This window comes from Tachyglossus aculeatus, chromosome 6, assembly GCF_015852505.1.
Source record: "Tachyglossus aculeatus isolate mTacAcu1 chromosome 6, mTacAcu1.pri, whole genome shotgun sequence".
NCBI classification, from domain to species: domain Eukaryota; kingdom Metazoa; phylum Chordata; class Mammalia; order Monotremata; family Tachyglossidae; genus Tachyglossus; species Tachyglossus aculeatus.
This window is the reverse complement of record NC_052071.1, coordinates 7035840-7041803: the sequence shown is the minus strand read 5'-3', so window position 1 is coordinate 7041803 and position 5964 is coordinate 7035840. Positions and strand designations below refer to the sequence as shown.

The 5964-nt window shown below is 43.7% G+C and overlaps 1 non-coding gene across 1 annotated transcript; it reads left to right on the top strand.

The window, feature by feature from the left end:
* The first annotated feature begins 3201 nt into the window (after positions 1 to 3201).
* On the top strand, positions 3202 to 3338 carry LOC119930298. The gene has a single exon (XR_005451780.1). It is a non-coding gene; the product is annotated as a small nucleolar RNA SNORA7 (small nucleolar RNA).
* The last annotated feature ends 2626 nt before the right edge of the window (positions 3339 to 5964 follow it).

Sequence of the window (5964 nt, the reverse complement as noted above, 5' to 3'; positions counted from 1 at the left end):
AGCCACACTGCTTCTCCGGACCACAAACCCACTGACCTGACAATAGCCATCCTCAATCAATGGCTTTTATTGATCACCTACTGCACAATAACACTGTTAACAATTGTGGCATTTTTTAAGCACTTACTATACCAGGCACTGTACTGAGAGCAGCAGCAGATACAAGATAATCAGGTCCCACGTGGGGCTCACAATCTACGTAGGAAGGAAAACGAGTATTGAATCCCCATTTTACGAAACAGGAAACTGAGGCTCAGAGAAGTGAAGTGACTTGTCCAAAGTCACACAGTAGACCCATGGCAGAGCCAGGATGAGGACCTTTCCTTTAGGCCACACTGATCCTCTGCTACTATGCAGTTTACTGATTCCCAATTTGCAGCAGAAGCTATTGATCCATACTTACTGAGCACTTACTACGTGAACAGCACTGTATTAAGTGCTTGAAAGAGGATAATAGAGTAGATAGAAATGTTCCCTTCCCACAACGAGTGAACAGTTTAGAGGGGAAGGCAGACAAGATAAATAAGGAAATTACGGATAGGGATGTAAGTGCTGAGGGGCTGCGGAAAGGGTGAATAAAAGGAGAAAATTCTAATCCGAGGGTGATTCAGAAGGGAGTGGCAGAAGAGGAAATGAGGATTTAGCCAGGGAAGACCTCTTGGAGGAGATGTGTGCCCAGTAAGGCTTTGAAGGTGGGGTTGGATACAAGGAGGGATCAAGTTCAATAATAATAATAAAATGATGGCATTTATTAAACGCTTACTATATGCAAAGCACTGTTCTAAGTGCTTGGGAGGTTACAAGGTGATCAGGTTGTCCCACGGGGGGCTCACAGTCTTAATCCCCATTTTACAATGAGGGAACTGAGGTCCAGAGAAGTGAAGTGACTTGCCCAAAGTCACAGATGACAATTGGCGGAGCAAGGATTTGAACCCATGACCTCTGACTCCAAAGCCTGTGCTCTTTTTCACTGAGCCACGCTGCTTCTCAAATTCAAGGCCAGAAGCAGAATGTGGGCAAGAGGTCAGGGGCAAAATAGGTAAGTTTCTGGTACAGCGAGAAGGATGGCATTAGAGGAGCAAAATGTGCGGGCTGGGTTGTACCAAGATCCGCCCGCTCCTCTCCATCCAAACTGCTACCCTGCTGGTTCAATCTCTCATCCTATCCTGACTGGATTACACCATCAGCCTCCTGTCTAATCTCCCACCCTCCTGTCTCTCCCCACTTCAATCTATACTTCACACTGCTGCCCGGATCATCTTTGTGCAGAAACGCTCTGGGCATGTTACTCCCCTCCTCAAAAATCTCCAGTGGCTACCTCCATCACTTCACCTCCCTCCTCACCGTGCCTCGTTCTTGCCTGTCCCGCCGTCGACCCCCAGCCCACGTCCTCCCCCTGGCCTGGAATGCCCTCCTTCCGCACATCGGCCAAGCTAGCTCTCTTCTTCCCTTCAAAGCCCTACTGAGAGCTCACCTCCTCCAGGAGGCCTTCCCAGACTGAGCCCCCTCCTTCCCCTCCCCACAGCACCTGTATATATGTTTGTACATATTTATTACTCTATTTTACTTGTACATATTTACTATTCTATTTATTTTGTTAATATGTTTTGTTTTGTTGTCTGTCTCCCCCTTCTAGACTGTGAGCCCATTGTTGGGTAGGAACCGTCTCTATATGTTGCCAACTTGTACTTCCCAAGCGCTTAGTACAATGTTCTGCACACAGTAAGCACTCAATACATACGATTGAATGAATGAATGAATGAATGAATAGGAGAGCACCGAGGTGAAGTAGGAGCGGCCAAGGGGATTGAGGGCTTTAAAGCCCACGGTGAGGAGTTTCTGTAAGTAAGGAGGCAAGGCCTTTGAGGTTTCCAATCAAAGATCAATAGATGACATATGTTAATCAGTCACTGAGTTGCTAGGTACTGGACTGAGAGCTTGGAATTGGACAACAGCAGCGAGGAAACCCATCCCTGCCTTCAGGTGGGGCTTTATTTATTTATCCTATCTGTAATGTACCATATCTCTGATTTATGTATCATATTTGTAATTTATCACACCCAAGATTTATTCATCATATCCGTGATTTATTCATATCTTGGTTATCATATCTGTGATTTATTATAGCTGTGATTTATTAATTATAGCCATAATTTATTATATGCATCATTTATTTACATTAATGTCTGTCTCCCTCTCTGGACTATGAGCACCTGGTGGGCAGGGAATCAACCTACCAACTCTGTTTGATTGGACACTCCCAAGCACTTAGTACAGAGCTCTGCACACAGTAAGTGTTCAATAAATGATTGATAGGGGACTGTATCACAAAAAGCCACAGCCCTCCTGAATGCCTGGTGGTTCTGGGAGATCAAACTCTATTGCTATGAGCCGCAGACAACTCTGACGTATGATGCAGGGACCAGCCGATATTCAAAACTGGAAAGGTTAAGTGAAAAGCAGCAATAAGGAGGGGCAAGTCTCTAGTGGTTTCACTAATGAGTGGTCCTGCTCTCACCATCTGTAAATATCACTGGGGTTAAGCACTTACTACCTGTCAAGCACCACACTAAGCACTGGAGTAGTAATTGTGATATTTGCTAAGCACTTACTTAGATACAAGGTAATCTGGTTGGATGCGGTCCCTTTCCCGCGTTGGGCTCACAGTCTTCATCCCCATTTTACAGATGAGGGAACTGAGGGACAGAGAAGTCAAGTGACTTGCCCGACATCACACACCCGACAAGTGGAAGAGCCAGGATTAGAACCCAGGATCTTTTGACTTCCATGTTCTATCCACTAGGCTACACTGGGTAGATACAAGATAATGAAGTCCAATGTGAGGCTCAGGAGAACGCGAATATGAACCCACTGACCTGACAATAGCCATCCTCAATCAAAAGCTTTTATCAGTAATAACCATGTTAGTAGCTGTGGCATTTGTTAAATGCTTATTACATACCAAACACTGTACTGAGCACAGCAGCCGATATGAAGTCATCCGGTCCCACATGGGGCTGCAGCTGCTGGGTGACCTTGGGCACGTCACTTGACTTCTCTGGCCCTCAGTTCCGTCATCTGTAAAATGGGGACTCAATCCCTGTTCTGCCTCCCACTTAGATTGTGAGCCCCATGTGGGACACGGATGATGTCCAAACTGGTTATCTTGTATCTATTATCTTATACCTACCCCAGCTCTTTCCCCTCTCAGGATGGCATCTGGAGAGTTTCCAGTACTCTACCAGTCTCGATTATGGGGAGGAGAGTGAAGCAGAGGCCTCCCTTTCCATTCCCAGCTTGGGCAGTGGCTAGCGAGTGGCAGGCAATCTGCTACAAGTCAAAACTCCCCTGTGCTGGGCAGCAGCAGCATGAGAGAGTCAAGGGTGGAGACTCAAGTATACAGCACGGAAGGAGGGGATGTAAACCACTTCTGTATTTTCACCAAGAAAACTCTGGGGTTACAGTACCAGAATAAAGGCAGATGGAGGAAGGGCATTCTGGGACAGATGTGTCGATGGCGTCGCTATCGGTCGGGGACCATCTGACAGCATGAGACAAGACCCCAGCGCTTATTACAGTGCTTGGCTCATAGTATGTGCTTAACATGCCATCGTAAATAAAAAATAAAACATAGAAATCACCAAAGCAACACTCTAAGCCAAGTCTGTTGTGGGCAGGGAAAGTGTCTACCAATTCAGTTAAATCGTACTCTCCCGAGCTCAGTGTTTTAACAGAGTACGTGCTTAGTAAATGCAATTGATAAATTGATTGATTGCTAGAGTGCAGTGGAAGAGAGCGGCTACCTGAATCTCCAATATTCTCAGACGAACCAGACTAAATCTCCCCTCATTAAGCTCCTCCCCCCCTTCACCCCAAACACCAGGCGTAAGAAATTCCTACTCCCCAAATCAATCTCTAGGAAAATTTTCCCAGCGCTTCGTACAGTGCTTAGCACAGAGTAAGCGCTTAACAAATACCCTAATCATTAGTATTATTATTATTCAATTTTCAAGCATTATTAGACACTGTGAACCTCTACGGGTCCAGAGTTAAAGATTTAGGAACGCAATGCCAAAATTTCGCCAGATATCATGAGAAAATGTGTTGCTGTTGTCCCTGTTTCTAGCCCGGATCAAACCAAATTGATGCAAGACCTTATTAGTGCTGTGAGACGTAAATGACTTGCTTCTCAAATGCAGAGCAAAAAGCTTGTCTGTTAATTCTGTGAAGCAAATATATTGTTTTAGATTTTTCTAATTAAAAAGTCAAGCATTCTGCATTTTTCATAAGGGAGGTAATAAAAACACCAGAAAGCTTTAGTCAAATGTCTAAAGATCCTGGTACTGAGAAAAAAAAAACCACACCGTTAAAATCATTAAAGGTTATAATTCACGATAAGTGAAAATAAATAAATTTCAATTTGTTGCTATGGGAATCGACTTTCTGACTGGGTGTTTGGAACAGGGTGTAAATATTTTGGGCTCTAATTTGCATCTATTTAAAACCTAGGAGCACAGTTTCCCCGAGTAAAAGGAGAGATAAATGCTGTTGAAATCCTGCAATATGTTACACTCTGGATCTGAAACGCTTTGCAGCTAATGAGAATATAGTTCGCATCCCAGGAGACGCCCTGGAAATAATGTCTATTCAACCCAGGATGGAAAACCGAATTCTACACGTCTTCGCTCTAATAACTTTCACTCTCAAATTCGAATAGAACTCTAGGATAGATGGGATGGACAATTTTCTTGGAACGTTTTTCACTTTGGAGAAGCGGCGTGACTTGGCAGAAAGAGCCCGGGCCTGGGAGTTGGAAGAACCAGGTTCTGTTCCCAGGTGTAACACTGGCCTGCCGTGTGACCTAGGACTAGTCGCTTCACTTCTCCGGGCCTCAGTTACCTCGCCCGTAAATGGGAATTCAACATCTGTTCTCCCTCCCGCTTAGACCTTAAGTCCTGTATGGGACAGGGATTGTGTCTGATCAGATTATGATGATGATGGAATTTAAGCACTTGCTATGTGCCAAGAACTGTTCTATGCGCTGGGGTAGCTACAAGGCAATCAGATTGTCCCTCATGGGGCTCACAGTCTTAATCCCCAATTTACAGATGAGGTAACTGAGGCACAGGACTTGGCATGTAAAACTTTTTTTTTTTTTTTAAATCATGCTCAGACAACACTCCAGGGACTGTAATGAACCTGGGCCCATTAACACCTAGGGGTAACTATCCATAATTTAATTATATCTGTAATTCATTTATCATGTGAATTTTTATCCATAACTTTATCACATCCATAATTTATTTATCCTATCTGTAATGTATCATATCTGTAATTTATCTATATCTGTAATGTATGATGACCATGATTTATTCATCATATCTGTGATTTCTTCATATCTTGGTTATAGCTGTGATTTATCTATCGTAACTGTAATTTATCATAACCAAGATTTATTCATCATATCCGTGATTTATTCATATCTTGGTTATCATATCTGTGATTTATTTATCATATCTGTACTTTACTATAGCTATGATTTATTTATTATAGCCATAATTTATTATATCGATCATTTATTTATATTAAAGTCTGTTTCCCCCTCTGGACTGTGAGCTCGTGGTGGGCAGGGAATCAACCTACCAACTCTGTTAGATTGGACACTCCCAAGCGCTTAGTACAGTGCTCTGCACACAGTAAGGGTTCAATAAATGATTGTTAGGGGACTGTATCACTAAAGCCACAGCCCTCCTAAAAACCTATCTCCCCCAGTAAGCCTTCTCTGATTAATTCCCCGAGAACCAATATGACCCAGTGGAAAGAGCTTGGGCCTTGGAGCCAGAGTCCTGCCTAATAATCCCACCTGTGCCGCATACCTGCACAGTGACCTTGGACAAGTCACTTCACTTCTCCATACTTCGGTTTCCTCATCTGTGAAATGGGGATAAAATATCTACCTGTTCT